The 21,884-nt window shown below is 44.4% G+C and overlaps 2 long non-coding RNA genes across 2 annotated transcripts in view; one reads left to right on the top strand and one right to left on the bottom strand.

The window, feature by feature from the left end:
- The first annotated feature begins 408 nt into the window (after positions 1-408).
- Positions 409-21,884, top strand: part of LOC126989296 (uncharacterized) — a 34,605-nt gene continuing 13,129 nt past the window's right edge. The window contains exon 1 of the long non-coding RNA XR_007743164.1: positions 409-1,921. This is a non-coding gene — a long non-coding RNA (uncharacterized LOC126989296). The remainder of the gene's footprint in view (positions 1,922-21,884) is intronic.
- Positions 1,781-5,405, bottom strand: LOC126989303 (uncharacterized). Its single transcript, XR_007743167.1, has 2 exons — positions 5,269-5,405; positions 1,781-3,280 (listed from the first exon to the last, which is right to left on the bottom strand). It is a non-coding gene; the product is annotated as an uncharacterized LOC126989303 (long non-coding RNA).

Here is a 21,884-nt window from a genome sequence, read left to right on the forward strand (position 1 = left end):
GGGGTTGTGGCGGTATGTGGCATCGTATTATTTACCTCTTTAGTGTTGCCAGCACCAGCGCAACCAAAAAAAAGTTTCGTTTAGTCGGCGCAACATCTGTGGTCATATGCCGGAGAGAGACAGAAGGGGAAGGAATTATAGGAGAAGGGAACAGACCCCTGGAGACGGGACACAACCCCCGATTAATACCTGGTACCCATTCACTGCTGGGTGGACAGGGGCGTAGGATATCGGAAAAGTCGAGCCGAGTGTGCTAACCACTGCACCACGAAGCCCCCAGAGAGAGAGAGAGAGAGAGAGAGAGAGAAAGTCGATCCGAGTGTGCTAACCCCGGCACCACGAAGACCCCAGAGAGAGAGAGAGAGAGAGAGAGAGAGAGAGAGAGAGAGAGAGAGAGAGAGAGTGCAAACCACCTACACAGAGATGCTATATACCACTAAAAGTATGGTTCAAATTATAATTGGCAACGATTATATATATTGAACGAACTTGGAGAGAGAGAGAGAGAGAGAGAGAGAGAGAGAGAGAGCAAACACCAAACAGCAGGCGGTTGGTCATTACAAACATCACTTAATGTCTTCATTGTTGACCCATAATTACTGGTTTACACTCACTCCTTTCCGTTTATTTCGCCTCGCTCACAACACCTGTCTGCAAGCCTTAAGCCCCGTTCACACTGTGCCGATTCTGGACCACGACAACCCAGCGACTTTTCCAATTGACAAGTTGGTTCCCACGCTCCAAGAAGGGGGGGGGGGGGGGAGGGGAGGTTTTATTGGGGTCTTGGGGTCTTGCCGACTGTCTGGGATATTCGGCCAACTAATTGCCGGCATGTCGTGCTAACCCTCACGACTCCAGACTCCCGTCACGACGTCGGCGCAGCATTCGGCAACAGTCTCAAGACCTCTTTTAAGATATACCCGACCCTTTCACATCAACACCCAAGGCCTCGTGTACCCTAGAGTCGTGGGCAGTCGTGGCCCCGAGTCGGCACAGTGTGAACGGGGCTTTTAATTGGGCCATGTCTCCAATCAAAGGGCTGAGAGGAATGCCTAAGTTGCTAATTAGGAATCTTGAGTTTGCAAGGAAAAACTAATATTCGTGTTTCCTTCATTGTGTATGTGATGACGATGATAATAATAGTAATAATAATAAAGATAATAGTATCGATGTGTGTGTGTGTGTGTGTGTGTGTGTGTGTGTGTGTGTGTGTGTGTCGTCACGTGCCGCACGAAGGGGAAGGAAGCAGGAAGGAGAGGAGGGACGGAAGGAAGGAGGGAAGGAGGGAGGGGGCGAAGGAGAGGAGAGGGAAGACAGGAAGGAAGGAAAAGGTGGAGGGAGGGAAGGAGAACTGGGAATGGAGAATTAAGGAAAGAGGAACAAAGAAGAGAGGAGGAAAAGAAAAATATATATACTCCTAATATACTACCAGTGTGTTCCCTGTGATATAAGAACATTGTACCCTTCCCTCCTCCTCCTCCTCCTCCTCCTCCTTCTTTGTTCGCTGCCTACTTTTGACAACGTTCCCCTGCTGGGTTTACTTAAGTGACCTTCAACAAACAGCCTTCGACGCATGGCTCACTTGAACTTCTAACTCTTAATTCTTTAGCCCGTCCGCTGCGATTGGAACGAATTTGGCTTGCACTGATAGCCTGGTAACATATACTCCCAGGTCTTTCTCTGCCTCTGTGGTGGATAGTGGAGTGTTTCCCATGTGGTATTGGTGTGCTGGATATCCCTTCACTGGTAGCCTGGTAACATACACTCCCAGGTCTTTCTCTGCCTCTGTGGTGGATAGTGGAGTGTTTCCCATGTGGTATTGGTGTGCTGGATATCCCTTCACTGGTAGCCTGGTAACATATGCTCCCAGGTCTTTCTCTGCCTCTGTGGTGGATAGTGGAGTGTTTCCCATGTGGTATTGGTGTGCTGGATATCCCTTCACTGGTAGCCTGATAACATATACTCCCAGGTCTTTCTCTGCCTCTGTGGTGGATAGTGGAGTGTTCCCCATGTAGTATTGGTATGCTGGATATCCTTCACTGGTAGCCTGGTAACATATACTACGGTCTTTCTGTGCCTCTGTGGTGGATAGTGGAGTGTTTCCCATGTGGTATTGGTATGCTGGATATCCTTCACTGGTAGCCTGGTAACATATACTACGGTCTTTCTGTGCCTCTGTGGTGGATAGTGGAGTGTTTCCCATGTGGTATTGGTGTGCTGGATATCCCCTCTCAAGGTGCAGGACTTTACATTTTTCTTCATTGAATTGTTGCAGCCACTTTTTGATCCATTCCTGTAGCTTGGTGATGTCTGACTGCAGGAAATCCGCAGTCAATGAGTTAAAGACGTAGACGAACACCTAGCTGACATATTATTACTGAAAAATAGCAATAAAGGAAGTGAGAAAGTAGAAGAAAGGAAAAATGACAGCCCGGTAGCTGCGGGGGTCATGTTTCTTAGGTTGGGATGGGATAGGTTAGGTTAGGTTAGGTTAGGTTAGGTTAAAGGCCCCTCTAAGTAAAATAATGAGAAAGAATCATCACTCACGCAAACCATTTCATAATATATATCAACGTATGTGTGATCAGTTTATGCATCATCTGTTTTGGGAGGTTTATGTAATGGCAGAAATTTCGCCCATCGCTGGTACACGGTAAAGCCGCAAATTTGGCCCGTCGCTGCTACCGGGTTAAACAAAAACTCTGGAAGGAAAGACAAAGAATTCAGAAGGCTAAAACACAAGAGCAAAACCAGTGAAAATGAATAAAACTAGATGTCAAGTGAATATTGAAAAAGGAAATAAGAGTTTAAGCACGAGAACATTGACACTGAGTGAAAAGAAAATCTGGGAGCCGCTGCAAAGGCATATCCCGGGACGACATCTGATCTGATCTAAATGCTCACCGTCTATCTGACTATTATTATATGTGACCAAGTGACCATCTGACTGGCTGGTTGACTGACTGATTAATTAACCGACTGAATGAGTTAGCAATTGACTGGCTGGTTGACTGACTGATTAATTAACCGACCATGTGGCTTAGCAATTGACTGGCTGGTTGACTGATTAATTAACCACCTGAATGAGTAGGCAATTGACTGGCTGGTTGACTGACTGACTAATTCACCGACTGACTGACTTAGCAATTGACTGGCTGGTTGACTGACTGATTAATTAACCGACCATGCAACTTAGCAATTGACTGGCTGGTTGACTGATTAATTAACCGACCATGTGACTTAGCAATTGACTGGCTGGTTGACTGATTAATTAACCGACCTTGAGACTTAGCAATTGACTGGCTGGTTGACTGATTAATTAACCGCCTGAATGAGTTAGCAATTGACTGGCTGGTTGACTGACTGACTAATTCACCGACTGACTGACTTAGCAATTGACTGACTGGTTGACTGACTGATTAATTAACCGACCATGTGGCTTAGCAATTGACTGGCTGGTTGACTGATTAATTAACCGACCATGTGACTTAGCAATTGACTGGCTGGTTGACTGATTAATTAACCGACCATGTGACTTAACAATTGACTGGCTGGTTGACTGACTGATTAACTAACCGACCATGTGACTGAGCAACTGACTGGCTGGTTGACTGACTGATTAATTAACCGACCATGTGACTTAACAATTGACTGGCTGGTTGACTGATTAATTAACCGACCATGTGACTTAACAATTGACTGGCTGGTTGACTGATTAATTAACCGACCATGTGACTTAACAATTGACTGGCTGGTTGACTGATTAATTAACCGACCATGTGACTTAACAATTGACTGGCTGGTTGACTGACTGATTAACTAACCGACCATGTGACTGAGCAACTGACTGGCTGGTTGACTGACTGATTAATTAACCGACCATGTGACTTAACAATTGACTGGCTGGTTGACTGACTGATTAATTAACCGACCATGTGACTTAACAATTGACTGGCTGGTTGACTGATTAATTAACCGACCATGTGACTTAGCAATTGACTGGCTGGTTGACTGATTAATTAACCGACCATGTGACTTAGCAACTGACTGGCTGGTTGACTGATTAATTAACCGACCATGTGACTTAGCAACTGACTGGCTGGTTGAGTGACTGATAAATTAACCGACTGAGTGAGTTAGCAGTTGACTGGCTGGTTGACTGACTGATTAATTAACTGACCTTGTGACTTAACAATTGACTGGCTGGTTGACTGACTGATTAATTAACCGACTGACTGACTTAGCAATTGACTGGCTGGTTGACTGATTAATTAACCGACCATATGACTTAGCAATTGACTGGCTGGTTGACTGACTGATTAATTAACCGACCATGTGACTTAGCAATTGACTGGCTGGTTGACTGATTAATTAACCGACTGAGTGAGTTAGCAGTTGACTGGCTGGTTGACTGATTAATTAACCGACCATGTGACTTAGCAATTGACTGGCTGGTTGACTGATTAATTAACCGACCATGTGACTTAGCAATTGACTGGCTGGTTGACTGACTGATTAATTAACCAACCATGTGACTTAGCAATTGACTGGCTGGTTGACTGACTGATTAATTAACCGACCATGTGACTTAGCAATTGACTGGCTGGTTGACTGACTGATTAATTAACCGACCATGTGACTTAGCAATTGACTGGCTGGTTGACTGATTAATTAACCGACCATGCGACTTAGCAATTGACTGGCTGGTTGACTGATTAATTAACCGACCATGTGACTTAGCAATTGACTGGCTGGTTGACTGATTAATTAACCGACCATGTGACTTAGCAACTGACTGGCTGGTTGACTGATTAATTAACCGACCATGTGACTTAGCAATTGACTGGCTGGTTGACTGACTAATTAACCGACTGACTGACTTAGCAATTGACTGGCTGGTTGACTGACTGATTAATTAACCGACCATGTGACTTAGCAATTGACTGGTTGGTTGATTGACTGATTAATTAACCGACCATGTGACTTAGCAATTGACTGGCTGGTTGACTCATTAATTAACCGACCATATGACTTAGCAACTGACTGGCTGGTTGACTGATTAATTAACCGACCATGTGACTTAGCAATTGACTGGCTGGTTGACTGATTAATTAACCGACCATGTGACTTAGCAATTGACTGGCTGGTTGACTGATTAATTAACCGACCATGTGACTTAGCAATTGACTGGCTGGTTGACTGATTAATTAACCGACCATATGACTTAGCAACTGACTGGCTGGTTGACTGAGTGATTAATTAACCGACCATGTGACTTAGCAACTGACTGGCTGGTTGACTGATTAATTAACCGACCATGTGACTTAGCAATTGACTGGCTGGTTGACTGATTAATTAACCGACCATGTGACTTAGCAATTGACTGGCTGGTTGACTGATTAATTAACCGACCATGTGACTTAGCAATTGACTGGCTGGTTGACTGATTAATTAACCGACCATGTGACTTAGCAATTGACTGGATCATTGACTAACTGCAATCTTTGACTGACAATTAATTACTTAAATAATTGGTTTGGTGCCTTGGAGTTTAGACTGACTGACTGACTGAATATTATAAAACACTTTGGCTTCCCACATCAGCTATTTCTAAAGGTCAAAGAGGGGGTCAGTCGGGTTCCAATGAGTGTTTCTTGAGGTTCACGGTACAGAGGAAGGGTCAAACTACCACCAGGGTCATAAAACTACCCCTGGAAATTCCCACAACTCCTACGAAAGCCTTGTCAAATGTGTGTTTCTCTAGGTTCACGGTACAGAGGAAGGATCAAACTACCACCAGGGTCATAAAACTACCCATGGAAGTGCCCACAACTCCTACGAAAGCCTTGTCAAATATGTGTTCTTGGGCGGCGAAATGTCTTATGATACGAGCCCAACTTACTCACTGACTGACTGACTGTTTGGGTTATGAACTGAATGGTTGACTGGTTGGCTCCGGTCTCAGGCACTGGCCCCAGAGCATGCATCACGGCACCGGTAATGCCTTCTGTCGAGGTGACGTGAAGTGACGTGCCATTTCTCTCTCTCTCTCTCTCTCTCTCTCTCTCTCTCTCTCTCTCTCTCTCTCTCTCTCTCTCTCTCTCTCTCTCTCTTTTATTTAAACATAATATTACTGTCTCTCTCTCTCTCTCTCTCTCTCTCTCTCTCTCTCTCTCTCTCTCTCTCTCTCTCTCTCTCTCTCTCTCTCTCTCTCTCTCTCTCTCTCTTATTTAAACATAATATTACTCTCTCTCTCTCTCTCTCTCTCTCTCTCTCTCTCTCTCTCTCTCTCTCTCTCTCTCTCTCTCTCTCTCTCTCTCTCTCTCTCTCTCTCTCTCTCTCTCTCTCTCTCTCTCTCTCTCTCTCCTCTCTCTCTCTCTCTCTCTCTCTCTCTCTCTCTCTCTCTCTCTCTCTCTCTCTCTCTCTCTCTCTCTCTCTGTTACGGACTCCTTACTTATAAAGCCTTTAGTAAGTGCATCGATCCACCTCACTGCGTACCTCCACACACTCCAGACTCGGCAGCCCTCACTCCACCCCGCTCCAGACAGCTTGGCAAAAACAACGCCCACACTGCGGCGAAAGCTTCGTCACACTTTTCTTTTGAATCATGTTTCAACACATTTTTAAAACTATTTTTCGCCCTCAACCCGGTAGCAGCGGGGATCATGTTTCTTAATGGTCCCTCCAAGCGAGAAAAATAAGAAAAAAATCACCCCTCACACAAACCATTTCATAATATATATCAAAGCATTTGTGATCAGTTTATGTATCATCTATTTTGGGTTTTTTATATCATGGCACAAATTTGGCCCGTCGCTGCTACACGGTAAAGCCACAAATTTGGCCCGTCGCTGCTACACGGTAAAGCCACAAATTTGGCCCGTCGCTGCTACACGGTAAAGCCACAAATATGGCCCGTCGCTGCTACCGAGTCAAGGGAAAAATGTAATTATATATTTAGTTTTTGATTTCCAACAATTAATAAGAAATGAATAATCCTCCAACCTGTATCTTCCTGTCTGAGTCTCCAAAGCCCGTCCCTCACAGCAATGCCCCAAGAGATGCCCACTGTGCCGACTCTGGGCCACGACAACCCAGCGACTTTTCCATTTGACAAGTTGGTTCCCACGCTCCAAGAAGAGGGGTGGAGGTTTTATTGGGGTCCTGGTGTCTTGCCGACTGTCTGGGACATTCGGCCAACTAGTTGCCAGCATGTCGTGCTAACCCTCACGACTCCAGACTCTCGTCACGACGTCGGCGCAGCATTCGGCAACAGTCTCAAGACCTCTTTCAAGACATGCCCGACCCTTTCACATCAACACCCAAGACCTCGTGTACCCTAGAGTCGTGGGTAGTCGTGGCCCAGAGTCGGCACAGTGTGAACGGGGCTTTAAAGAGGGGTCTCATTCTGTCTCGACGTGCTCTCTCTCTCTCTCTCTCTCTCTCTCTCTCTCTCTCTCTCTCTCTCTCTCTCTCTCTCTCTCTCTCTCAGGACATTAAATTTTTCGCTTGTCAACTTTTTTCATCAAGTAATCGTTTACTTTTCCAATACATTTAATTGATGGCTTTCCCTTGACACCCAGTCCCTCAGTCCATCCTCATTTATCTTCATTACATGCCAAAGCACTCATTCATTACATGCCAAAGCACTCATTCATTACATGCCAAAGCACTCATCATTCATTCATCAACCCGTTGTCCGCTTCTTGCGCTGTTACACCCACACCAACGCACTCACACACTCCCACATACACCTGCTTTGCTTCACGTAAATTAACGTAACACGCGTGCTCCTCCCCCCCCACCCCCTCCTCCCCTGAATCATGCAATGCACTAAGAATATAAACATAATAAATTTTAATACGTTCGTTAATACATAACACTAAAAATACAAAATATTCATCAGGAATTTCATGAGTCACGTGTTCAATTATTTTCAAGGATAAAATTTACTATAACCTGAAAAAAACAACTTATCCTTCTATCTCTCTATCTATCTATCTATCTACCTACCTCTTTATCTATCTAACTATCTATTTTTAACTATCTTCTATCTACTGTCTATCTACTAACTATCTTCTAACTATCTTCTAACCACAAGGATGGTAACAAAGAGATGGTTTTACGATGCTAAAAAAGAATATTTGGCTTCGCTTTACTTGCATTGGTGGAAGGACATCAGACTGTAATTAACTTAGAGGGAAAGGAAGGGAAGAGGGAGGGAGGGAAGGTGGGTAGAGCGACTGCAGTGGTTAGTTAGGTGGATGTGTTGTTTATAAGTGGCTAAGTGGGGGAGGGAACGCGACTAGATTGCAGCGAGAGAGAGGGGGAAGGAAGCAGAGGAGTAAGAGGAGGAGGAGGAGGAGAAGCAAGTGGATGGGTGTGGTAGAAAAATAACAGCTGTAAGGAAACAATTATATGATTACCAATTTCGGTCAGACCCAATTATTATATCAGGGCAGGAGCGGCAGTAGTAGTCTTAGTAGTAGTAGTAAAATTATTATTATTATTATTATTATTATTAGACGTAGTAGTAGTAGTAGGTAGTAGTAGTAATAGTAGTAGTATTAGTAGTAGTAGACAAAGTAGCAAATAGATTCTTTGTAACTGTAGTATTTTCTCTCTATTAATGATAATATACTACTACTACTACTACTACTAATAATAATAATAATGATAATAATAATGATAATGACAAATAATAATAATAATAGTAAAAATTACGTTAATAATATCGGTACTAACAATTATCGCCGCTCTTTTCTTATCAGCTTACTTAAAAAAAGCTTCATTAACGAGTGGAGGGATATGATACCGGCGGTGGCTGGGCGGCGGTCGGCGGTATCGTGGCGGCGGTGGCGGGGATGTTGGCGGTAATTGTAGGGATGGGGTGGGGAGGGGGCTGTAATTGTGCCTTGTCATGGTTACTGTTTCTGTTTGTTTGGTGTTCTGCTTGTTTGTCTAGCTGGTGTTTCAATGTGATGCGTTAACTCGTTTGTTTTTAATATTATTTCTATATTTTTGTCTGTTCGTCACGCCTTTTCGTCCTCAGTGGTAGTAGTAGTAGTAGTAGTAGTAGAAGTAGAGAAGATGGCGCCACTATAAACACTTGCCTGCGCCATGACGGGCTGGGGCCGAATACCATCCAGGTCCCTCAAGCAAGCAAGTAAAAAAAGGGGAAAAAAAAAGTAGTAGTAGTAGTAGTAGTAGTAGTAGTAGTTGTAGTAGTAGTAGTAGTGGCAGTAATAGTGTTTTTAGTAGATTATTGTTGTACAGTGAAGTTTGTAGTAGTCTTTTAGTAGCAAACAACTCTATATGCTTCTGTTTGAAAAAAAAATATACGTGTGGTTATTGCATTACAAACATCACTTGAAACCTTACTGATACAGACACACCTCAATACAAACATACACACATTTATACACACGCACATACACACATACATACATTCACAACACACATACTCACGCTCGTATAATTACACAATATAGATCTTCGCAAGGAGTAGCATTTAAACTTACGCACGCACGCTGACATAGTTCTTACACACACACACACACACACACACACACACACACACACACACACACATCACCTGGTTCTCCATTAATCAAATAAAAAACACATATCAAACTTGACCTTGCTGGCAGAAGAAAACAACAGCGGGATTGTTCTCAGTATTGGTAGCCATGGAAGGGGTAGTCGTTAGTAGTAGTAGTAGTAGTAGTAGTAGTAGTAGTTGTAGTAGCAGCAAAACAAGTAGTAGTAGTAGTGGTCGTAGTTACACCTGTATTACTAGTAGTCGTAGTGGTTGAGGTCATCGTGGTCGTCTCTCAGGTGTGAACGTCGTACCAGTCTCGCTGAAAAACGGGTTGTCGTGCCTTCTCTCTCTCGCGTCTTAGCGCCGACACCACGCTGGCTGCGGTGGCTTGGATGACGCCCTCGTTGTTGTTGTTGTTGTTGTGGTTTTGGCTTGTGTTGGTGGGGTTGCTGGACTTGCTCTTCCGGGCCGCCCTGTGGAAGAAAGAAAAGTTTCGTTTAGTCGGCGCAACACCAGACACAGAAGGGGAAGGAATTATAGGAGAAAGGAACAGACCCCAGGAGACGGGACACAACCCCCGATTAATACCTGGTACCCATTCACTGCTGGGTGGACAGGGGCGTAGGGTATCGGAAAAGCCGCCCAAATTTTTCCACTCCGCCCGGGAATCGAACCTGGGCTCTCTCGGTTGTGAGCCGAGTGTGCTAACCACTGCACCACGAAGCCCTCCCCCCCCTATGGTAGAGAGGAGACGAGATGAGACAGGTGTTAGGGATGGCTATTAGTATATGATTAGTGATTAGGGATGGCAGGTGGTTGGGTAATGATGAGTACTGTGCTTCTGTTGTTGTTACTGTGATATGTGAATGAGAGATTTACAAAGATCTACATAGATATTCAAACCACACAGACCCTATTGTTCAGACCTAGTGGAGAGTCTTTAAAACTGAAACTACATTAGATCAAGTTAGCACCAAGACTTTACATTCCTGCCTGTTGTTGTTACTGTGATATGTAAATGAGAGATTTACAAAGATTTACATAGATATTCACACCACACAGACCCTATTGTTCAGACCTATATAGTCGTCCAAGTATGTCGAGCCCGGTCTGGCGTAGGCTCCCGCGGGTCCTTTCCTCCCCTCTGCTCTGCCACACAGTCCCAACACCTATCCCTTCCTCTCATATGTAAGCTATAGGTAACATATGAGAGGAAAAAATAGGTGTTGGGACTGTGTGGCAGAGCAGAGGGGAGAAATGGGCCCGCGGGAGCCAACGCCAAAACGGACTCAACAATTTAAAGTGGTGATTCTTTAACCCGGTAGCAGCGACGGGCCAAATTTGTGGCTTTACCGTGTAGCAGCGACGGGCCAAATTTGTGGCTTTACCGTGTAGCAGCGACGGGCCAAATTTGTGGCTTTACCGTGTACCAGCGACGGGCCACATTTTTGCCATGATATAAACCCCCCAAAATAGATGATGCATAAACTGATCACAAATGCGTTGATATATATTATGAAGTGGTTTGCGAGAGCGATGATTTTTTCTCATAAATTCGCCTAGAGGGGCCTTTAAGAAACATTATCCCCGTAGCTACCGGGTCAAGTTAGCACCAAGACTTTACATTCCTGACATAGCAAACAAGATTGAGGAAGTGGAAATCGAGTTAGTTTTTAGAATGAATCAGTGATGCTACACTGATTCATTTTAAACACAAACTCTACTGACACTTCATCTTATTCCATTCTTGTGCTTTAACCCTGATGAAGAAAAATTTGATGCGGTCAGAATTTATTTGTTTACAATCTAGTTTGGTGATATTACTCCGCGTTCGAGATGTGTTTTCGATCATGAATAATTTGGATTTGTACACATTCGTAGAGCCAATAACCCCTTGACTGCGGATTTCCTATAAGAAGACACCACCAAGCCACAGGAATGGAACAAAAAGTGTCTCCTACAATTCACTGAAGAAAAATGTAAAGTCCTGCACCTTGGGAGGGAAATCCAGCACATAAATGCCACATGGGAAACACTCCACTATCCACCACAGAGCCAGAGAAAGACCTGGGAGCATATGTTACCAGGCTACCAGTGAAGGCGAAATCCGTGCCAATCGCAGCGGACGGGTTAAAGCTAGCACCAAATCAAGCTTAAGACTACCCACAAGTTAGTATTTTGAAACATTCGATGAGTTTCCCCTGGAGGTGGCGTTTCTTAAGAGATCGTAAGATATGTTGCGCTAGGAATATATCATCTGTGTTGTTCAGTGTAAAATACCTGATAATTTACCAAAGTTCTTCGATCTAATTTTATTCAATTTTTAGTTTTTGGTCCCATGTATGTTTTTTTTTTTTTTTTTTTTTTTTTACGTCTCCGCCTATTGCGCGCTTGAGGGGCCTGGATGGTATTCGGTCCCAGCCCGTCATGGCGCAGGCAATTGTTTATAGTGGCGCCATCTTACATCTGACTGTGATAGGCCTCGCCCTGTTAAATTTTTTTCTTGTTTTTATTTTGACTCAGCACTGTTGCGTTACGGTCTGATACTTATTAGCTCTCTGTGCCTAAATTTAGTTTTTAACACGTCTGGCTAAACTTCATTGGCCATATTTTATAGGACTTTTGTTTCTATTCTATTCTATTCTACTACAACTACTACAACTACTACTACTACTACTACTACTACTACCACCACCACCACCACCACCTCCATTACCAACAGGTGCACGAGAAAGCAAATCACAAACTGCTCTGCTGAAAAAAGTCGTTCTTTCGTGTTGCGTGGAAACGATACATTAGACTTTTACTTCACTCTACCACACTCAGCACGCTCTCTCTCTCTCTCTCTCTCTCTCTCTCTCTCTCTCTCTCTCTCTCTCTCTCTCTCTCTCTCTCTCTCTCTCTCTGTGTCTCTGTGTCTCTCTCTCTCTCTCTCTCTCTCTCTCTCTCTCTCTCTCTCTCTCTCTCTCTCTCTCTCTCTCTCTCTCTCTCTCTCTCTCTCTCTCTCTCTCTCTTCGCCTCCTTCCCTTCTTCCTCTTCTTCCGTCTCCTCATGTACCCCCGCCTTCTTTTCCTCCTTTTCCTCCTCCTCTTCATCATCCAAATTCTCGTCTTCTCCTATCCCACAATCCCCTGTTTCAGTGTCTTTCCGTGTTCGTTATCTTCTAATTTTTCTTTTCTTTCCTTTTCACTTCCCCGTTCTCTTCGTTATCATTCCATTCTCGTTACTCTCGTTCTATTCCTTGTCCCTCCGTAAGGTCTGCTGTTCTTTGTTCTTCCTGTGTGTTCACTTTGTGTTCCTCCTCCTCACCATAAAATAGCATTGAAACATTAGCAACAAGTAGATAATGAGAGGTGAGGAAGTCATGTTTCAAGCCTTGCTGGATAAAAGGAGGAGGAGAAAGACGAGGAGAAGAGGGAGGAAGAAGAAGAGAACGAGGAGGAGGAGGAGGAGGAAGAAAAGAAGGAGGATTAGGAGGAGGTATGACGATGGTTGATAAGACGAAAAAGCAGAAGTAGAAGAAAACTTTAGATAAACAAGAGATTACCAGGAAAAACTAGATAGATAAGGGAACGAGGAAAACGATAAGGAAAAGAAATGGTGTAAATGGGTTACTCCTTTAAAAACGCCGAGTACGGAAGCCTCTTATCCTAAAACAATGAAATGGGGAGTATCGCCGACGGAAGAGTGTAGGGGAGGCGGTGGCTGAATGGATAGCGTGACGGCGCCGCGTTCAGGAGGACGCGAGTTCAATCCCCGCCCGGTGCCACCAAGCTGGGATTTTTCACCCGCTGCCGAGTGGCTTAAAACTACCCACATGCTGTCTAGAAGACCACCCATCAACCCGGACTCTAGATTCTAGGATTAAAGATGAGCTCCGGAAGGGCAGCATGAGCCAATGCAAGATAGCGCCACTATAAACAGTCGCCTGCGCCAGAACGGGCTGGGCCGACCATCAGGCCCCACCGGGAAGAAGCCTTGGGCCGACCATCAGGATCCACCGGGAAGAAGCCTACCGGTGCAATAGGCCACGACGTAAAAAAAAAAAAGAGGGGGGGGGGGGGAACTGAGCGACGCTGCTATCGGGGATGAAGAGAAATCGCCTACTAGGGAACGGCGGTGCTGGATATTTTTTTTCTGTATTGACGCTCCATCATGACAGTTGAGGCACGGTGGTACGCTGCGATGTTAGGAGGAGGAGAAGGATGAAAAAGAAGAAGAAGAAGAAGAAGAAGAAGAAGAAGAAGAAGAAGAAGAAGAAGAAGAAGAAGAAGAAGAAGAAGAAGAAGAAGAATGCACTCGTACTGGTTAAACGAAGAAGAAGAAGAAGACGAAGAAGAAGAAGAAGAAGAAGAAGAAGAAGAAGAAGAAGAAGAAGAAGAAGAAGAAGAAGAAGAAGAAGAAGAAGAAGAAGAAGAAGAAGAAGAAGAAGAAGAAGAAGAAGAAGAAGAAGAAGAAGAAGAATGCACTCGTACAGGACAAACGGAGAAGACGAAAAAGAAGAAGAAGAAGAAGAAGAAGAAGAAGAAGAAGAAGAAGAAGAAGAAGAGGAGGAAGAAGAAGAAGAAGAGGAGGAAGAAGAAGAAGAAGAGGAAGAAGAAGAAGAAGAAAAAGACGAAGAATGCACTCGTACAGTTTAAACGAAGAAGAAGAAGAAGAAAAAAAAGAAAAAGAAGAGGAAGAAGAAGATGAAGACTAAGAGGATGAAGAGAAAGAGAAGGAGGAGGATGAGATAAAATAAGATAAGAGGAGATAAAACGAAATAGATAAGAGAACGAGGAAAAGAAAGGAAAAGGAAGGAAAGATTATATTGTTGTAGAAGGCAAATCTAACGATCTAACGTGAAATTTGATTGGCGAACTCAGTGCCATTGTCAGAGAATAGAACTTTCGGTGAACTGTACATGAGAAAGAGTCGGAAAGATTGTATGTCAACACCGATTCGGCTGACGTTGAGGGGCACCAGTATACTAAGTCTATATACACCAAGTCAAGTCACTCTGCTTCAAAACTGCGACCGGTACGCGCTGGAGGCGGTTTTGGGGCGGAGCAGCGGGATGACGTCACGTGGAGGTAAAAAAAAAAAAAATACCCGCCATTTCAGGGGTGACTAAAGTTGCGGTCGTGTGTGCAATTTGGATGTGCATGCTTGCTTTCTTTCACAGCGCGTTCAGGCAAGCCACTGACGAAAAAATATGCGTTTTTATTGTGCTATTGCGTGACTGTAATTCCAATGCCTACAAACGGCGGTGTGGGGTGTGAGGGAGGGCATGTTGAAGTGATTGATTTAAATTAGTCCGCCTTTCCTCGTTTTCTCTAAATCCCTGTTTCTACATTCTCTAGTTTGGCTCCAAGCAACGTCACGCATAAACCACGCCTCGGCCGTGTCTCCTCCCACAAACCTGCGTATGACTTGACTTGGTGTATATAGACTTAGGCAGTATAGACATATCTCCTGAAATCATCAACAGGTACAGATACTAGTGTGTTTGTTACCGTACCGTCAGTTAAGCAGATTGATAACACATGCAATCTAATATTCTTATACCTGTTGCCCGTTTCATTAGGAGGAGGACGAGGAGGAGAAGGAGGAGAAAGACAAGAGGAAAATGAGAAGATGGAGGAGGAAAAGAAAATATATGAAAATGCAAATAACAGGAGAAAAATAAAGAAGAAATGAAAAAAAGAGAAGAAAAAGGCGAAGGAGGAGGAGGAGAAGGAGGAGGAGGAGGAGGAGAAGAAACAATACAGAATGTAAATGAGAAGAGGAAGAAGAAGGAAGGAAAATAGAAGGAAAATTAGGAGAAGAATAAGGAATAATACAGAGAAAGAGAGGAAAGGAGGAGGATTACGAGAAGAAATATGAGATGAGGGCGAAGGAAGAAGAGGAGGAGGAAGAGGAGGAGGAAGAAGAGGAGGAAGACCAGAACACGGAGGAGGAATAGAAGAAGGAAAGGGAGAAGAAAAAGAGGAACCGATGGAGGAATAGAAGGCCAGCATACCCTTGACATAACATCCATTTTTGATAAACAGAAGCCAATTGAGCGGCCCTTCCTGGAACCCGCCACGGCCCCAGCGCTGCCAAACTATCGTACTCAGTCTATTGCATTTTCGTAGCTTCTGACCGATAATTATAGCAAAAAAAGAACAAAAGCCATCAATATTTAAGAGTTTTTACCATGACTTTAATTTCCTGTCATTATTTGCGTGATTGTGACAGTCTTGGAGGCAAATAATGATATATGAAGTGTTCTGAGTACGATAGTTTGGCAACGCTGCACGGCCCGCCACAGCAAAACAACCCGCAACACAAGCCCAATACAACCCGCAACACAAGCCCAACACAAGGTCCAATACAAGCCCCACACAAGCCTCTTCATAACTCTAAGCAACACAACTGGTCTACTTCTCCTTCACCCTTTCCTCCTCTTCTTCTATCTCTTCCTCTATTCCTCCTCCTCCTCCTCACACTTCACCGTAACACAACGTAACACACCTTGACACACCGTACAGTGATGAACAGCAACACTACACCAGTAACACCACCACAAAACAGTCCTTGACATAACGTATCAATACCCAGTGCACCATTATACCCCATAACATGCTGGAAAACTTCGTAACACAGCGAAACACAAGGCAGCATACCAGAAGAGTCCGTCACGTATTTGAGGTCATAACAACACTATACCTAACACTCTTCATGAACTCGTATAGCTCCATAAAGGAAGGTGAGGACGTCAAACGAAGAAGAAGAAGAAGACGAAGAAGAAGAAGCAAAAGAAGATGACGACGACGAAAATGAAGAAAACACAAATACAGGTCAAAACGAAGCGACACAACACAACTTAACACAATATCTCGCAGTACAGTGATGAGCGAGCCGTGAATGTCTTACGCGTATAGCAAAACATTATACACACACACACACACACACAGACACACACATTTGATAAGGCTTTCCTAGCGGTTGTGTAGGCCTTTCCAGGGATAGTTTTACGAGTCTAGTGATAGTTCGACAAAACTCTAGAGGACCTGACTTATATTTTCTGTGGCTTTTTGAATTAGTCGTTCTGTGAGCCGAAAGTCTTAGAAAACGGACCCAGAATACAAAATAACACATCATGGCTCAATGGGCTCAATACAACACTTTGAAATACAACACAACATTCAACAGTGGAAGGATAGGGTATGAATTGCAACGAAGTATATTGGAAGTCTTAACGAACCCAATTCATCACAAGAAGAAGGAAACAAATTGAAAACGAAAGAAGAAGAAGAAGAAGAAGAAGAAGAAGAAGAAAAAGAAGAAGAAGAAGAAAAGAAGAAGAAGAAGAAACAGAGAAAGGTTAAGAAAAGAGAAAGAAAACAAAACGAAGACAAAAAGAAGAAAAAAAAGATAAAGAAGAAGAGGATGTGATTGCCCTCGGTCAAGTAACGTCACGGGTCTTGAAGAAGTTGAAGGCCCGTCGGAGGGAGCAGAGTGCGCAAAATAAGAAGAAAAGGAAAATGAAGAACAAGAATAAGAACAAACACAAGAACATGAGGAGCAAGAACCAAAAAAACAAGCATAATAATAATAATAAGAGTAATGAGAATAAGATTAAAAGAACAGCAAGACTTCAAAAACGGAAACGCAGACTACATCATCACTAGGACCAGGACCCCTTAAGCCCCGCTCACACTGTGCCGACTCTGGGGCACGACTACCCACGACTCTAGGGTACACGAGGTCTTGGGTGTTGCTGTGAAAGGGTCGGGCATGTCTTGAAAGAGGTCTTGAGACTGATGCCGAATGCTGCGCCGACGTCGTGACGGGAGTCTGGAGTCGTGAGGGTTAGCACGACATGCTGGCAAGTAGTTGGCCGAATGTCCCAGACAGTCGGCAAGACACCAAGACCCCAATAAAACCTCCCCCCTTTCTTGGAGCGTGGGAACCAACTTGACAAATGGAAAAGTCGCTGGGTTGTCGTGGCCCAGAGTCAGCACAGTGTGAACGGGGCTTTAAAACTCCTTGACCACCACCACCACCACCACCATCACCACCACCACCACCAGCACCACCACCACCACCAACAGCAACATGAGGCCAGACATAACCCGGATACAGCCACGACATAGCTAAATGGTGTGCAACAGTTAATTAACCCCTTGGATGCGGATTTCCTACAAGAAGACATCACCAAGCTACAGGAATGGAACAAAAAGTGGCTGATACAATTTAGTGAAGAAAAATGTGAGGTCATGCATCTTGGGAGGGGAAATCCAGCATACCAATACCACATGGGAAACACTCCACTATCCACCACAGAGGCACAGAAAGACCTGGGAGCATATGTTACTAGGCTACCAGTGAAGGCGAAATCCGTGCCAATCGCAGCGGACGGGTTAAGCCCCAGACACGTTAATCCGCCAAGCAGTACTCTGAAGGGATTTTTTTTAATTTGCTAAACACAGTCACACCCGAACTATAATTTCTGTACACTTAACCCCGAAGCATGACAGCCATTATATATAACTCCTCGAATGACCTTTTACAAACTATTCTTAAATTTTAACGAGCTCCTGTGTGTCTAATAATAGATTCCATTGAGGTCTCATATAAAGAACCTTCAGAAGTTATCGAGATGAGAAAAAGCAACGAAACCAAGGGAAGGAAAGGTACAAAAGGAGAAGGAGGAACAAGACAAGAAGAAAAGGAGGAAAAGGAGGAGGAGAAATAAGAAAAAGGCGAAAAATCAGCAGAAGAATGAGAAAAAAGAAAGAAGAGAACAGGAAGGGAGGGGAAGGGAGAGAATAAACAGGAGAGTATGAATTAGGGAATGAATTGCAACGAAATATATTGGAAGTCTTAATGAATCCAAGTCATAACAAGAAGAAGGAAACAAAATGAAAACGATAGAAGAAGAAGAAGAAGAAGAAGAAGACAAAGACAAAGACAAAGAAAAAGAAAAAGAAAAGAAGAAGAAGAAGAAGAAGAAGAAGGAGGAGAAGGAGAAGAATGATAAAGGAGGAAACATAGATACATAGACGAGCAGGCAGCAGAAAACCTGTTGTCTCATTGCGATGCAGCCTGTTTTTAGTGAATAATCTGTTCGTCAGCCACTAGAGTGACCTGCGGAAAAATTAAAGCACTTTTTTACCTACTCTTGGATACGATTAGTTCACTCCCGGCGCAGCAAAGTGATGTTTAATGCGATTCTTAACCCGTCCGCTGCGATTGGCACGGATTTCGCCTTCACTGGTAGCCTGGTAACATATGCTCCCAGGTCCTTCTGTGCCTCTGTGGTGGATAGTGGAGTGTTTCCCATGTGGTATTGGTGTGTTGGATTTCCCCTCCCAAGATGCATGACCTCACATTTTTCTTCACTAAATTGGAGCAGCCACTTTTTGTTCCACTCCTGTAACTTGGTGATGTCTTCTTGTAGGAAATCCGCATCGGTTCAAGGAGTTGATTGTTTCCACTCTAACCTGTTCCAGTGATGAACGACTCTGTTCGGGAAATAGCTCCTGACGATATCCGCACTGCATCGCTTCGCTTGAACTGTTTCACCGTTGTTTCTTGTTTTCGGGTTAGTTCGTAGTGTGATACGTTTTGAGTGATCGACGTTTCTGAATTTGTTCATGTACTTGACTTTTATCAGGTCTCCCCGCAATCGTCTCTTTTCCAACGTGAAGAGGTTGAGTACCGCCCTGGTGTATGGAACTTCTCTCTGTGTGTGTGTTTGTACGCGGTGTGTGTGTGTGTGTGTGTGTGTGTGTGTGTGTGTGTGTGTGTGTGTGTGTGTGTGTGTGTGTGTGTGTGTGTGTGTGTGAGTCGTTCTTCGTAAGGTTGCTTCCAAAATGATGGTATAAATATTCGTAGCTCGTCGCTGTACTCTCCCGAGCTATTCAATGTTCTTTTTCCATTCCAACCAAAACTGCACGGTGTATTCCAGGTGGGGGTTTACAAGCGGATTGTAAAAGAATAACATTACTCCCGGCGTCTTATATTCGAAGTTCCTCGCTATGAACTCGAGCATAGTATTGGCTTTCTTGCACGCTGACTTGCAGTGTATTGTGTGTTTCAGATCACTGCTAATAGTGATAGTGATAAGTAGTGTGTGTGGTTACTAATTCTGGACCCGAAGTGCATTTATTACTTTACATTACTTAGAGTTAAAGGACAAAATGTGGAGAATAAAGAGGAGGAGGAGGAGGAGGAGGAGGAGGCGGTAGAAGAAGAAGAAGAAGGAGAAAAAATATATACTCCACATGGTGTGACAATCAACAAGTAAAACTAAAAAAGAAAACTACACCCAAAAAAACGAAAGCTCACCGCCACACTACCAAGGGGCGGAGGAAAGGGAGGGAGAGGGAGAGGAGAGGAGTAGCCATGAAGAGGAAGAGGGAGAGGAGGAGGAGGGGAGAAGCCATGAAGCGGGAGAGGGAGAGGAGGAGGGGAGGAGCCATACCCCCTCCTGAATCCCTCTCCCTCCACGAAGGTCACGTGAGGAAGGAAGAGGGCCAGAGGGAGCGGTGTGCTGGAGTGCCATTACGTTGAGGGAGGGAGGGAGGGAGGGAGGGGTGAATGAGGAAAGGGAATGGAGAACGAAGAGGGGAAAAGGAGGGGAAGGGAAAATAATGACTGAAGGAACGGGAGGGTAGAGGAAGGGGAGGATAAAGGAAGGGGAGGGTAAAGGAATGAAATAAAAGGAATAAAAGGGATGGATGAGTGAGGAAAGGGGAATGGGGAACGAAGAGGGGAAAAGGAGGGGAACGGAAAATAATGACTGAAAGAACGGGAGGGTAGTGGAAACGGAAACATGGAAACATGGAAATGCAGGCAACAGAAACCCTATTGGCTCATTACGAGGTCGCCCGCTTTGGTGATTTAATCTGCTCGACCGCCACTTGGGGCTTGAGGAGCAGATGAAAGCACCGCGATATTGAGGAGCAGATGGAAGCCCCTCGTTATTCAGTTTACTCCCGATGCAGCGAAATGACGGTCGATTCTATATATGAAGATGTTGATGGTATTCGCATTTACTACTTCTGAGGGAAGATTGTTCCAGTGGCGGATGACTCGGTTTGAAAAGAAACTCCTTCCAATGTCTGTGTTACATCGACTCGACTGAATGGGTAAACCGTTATTTCTAGTTCTTGAGTTGGTTTGCAGTTCAAAGAATTTGGAGTAATTGACGTTATTGAACTTTTTCAGGTACTTGAAGACTTGAATCATATCCCCTTCCAGGCGTCTTTTCTCCATTGTAAAGAGATTGAGTCGCTTGAGTCGTTCCTTAAGGTTGGAATCATCTTCTTGGCCCGTCGAGGTTCAGAGGATAGAAGAAGAGGTTAAAAACTATAGCGGGGGAGGAAAAGTGTAAAGGAATTGAGGTTCACGAAGGAGAGAGGGTCGGGAGGGGGTCTAAATGGGGTTCATTAAAGGGGGGGGAGGGAGGAGTATCGATACGCGACCTTGAGGTGTCGTGCGTGACGTCACGGCTACTCCCTCGAGGCTGTGTACGTGACAACTGCCTGTGTGTGTGTGTGTGTGTGTGTGTGTGTGTGTGTGTGTGGCGAGAAAACCTGTGTGTGTGTGTGTGTGTGTGTGTGTGTGTGTGGCGAGAAAACCTGTGTGTGTGTGTGTGTGTGTGTGAAGCAGGACTCTCTTCACTTTTCTCTACATAAGAACCCCGCAAATGACAACAAACAAACGGATTTTAAAATAAACATACATCCTCACTATTTTACGTTCATTTCATTATTTTACATTCATTTTCATTGGGTAGGCGGTGGCTGAGTGGTTAGCGTGCTGGGCCCACATTCACCACGCCATGGACAATGTCGGTTCGAATCCCCACGCTACCACCTGGGATTTTTCAGTCACCGCCGAGTGGCCTAAGAGCCGATTTCACAGTCCAATACAGTGTTTTCGTAACAGCCCGAATCAAACTATAGAATCCCATACAATCCAAAATGGTGAAGTCTTCGATGCCACACTAAATACACAAGACTTTTCCTGTATAGTTTCATCAAATTTGTGAACTTAAATATAAACACCAGACACTATACAAGGAAATTTCGAAGCCTCTGGTATTGGTTTGGGAGCTTACTAACCCATCATGGGGAACTGTGAAACTGGCCCTAAGACTACCCACATGCTGTCCTGAAGACCACCCATCAACCCGGACTCTAGAGGAAACCGTCCAAGTGAATCAAGAATGAGTTCCGGGGGGCAGCATGAGCCAAGCATAAACGGCATCACTATGAAAAATTGCCTGCGCCATGACGGGCTTGGGACGACCATCTGGCCCCTGAAGAAAGCCTACCGGCGTTAAATAAAATACTAAATCAGTTTGGGG

This window comes from Eriocheir sinensis, chromosome 6, assembly GCF_024679095.1.
Source record: "Eriocheir sinensis breed Jianghai 21 chromosome 6, ASM2467909v1, whole genome shotgun sequence".
In the NCBI taxonomy this organism is placed as follows: Eukaryota; Metazoa; Arthropoda; class Malacostraca; order Decapoda; family Varunidae; genus Eriocheir; species Eriocheir sinensis.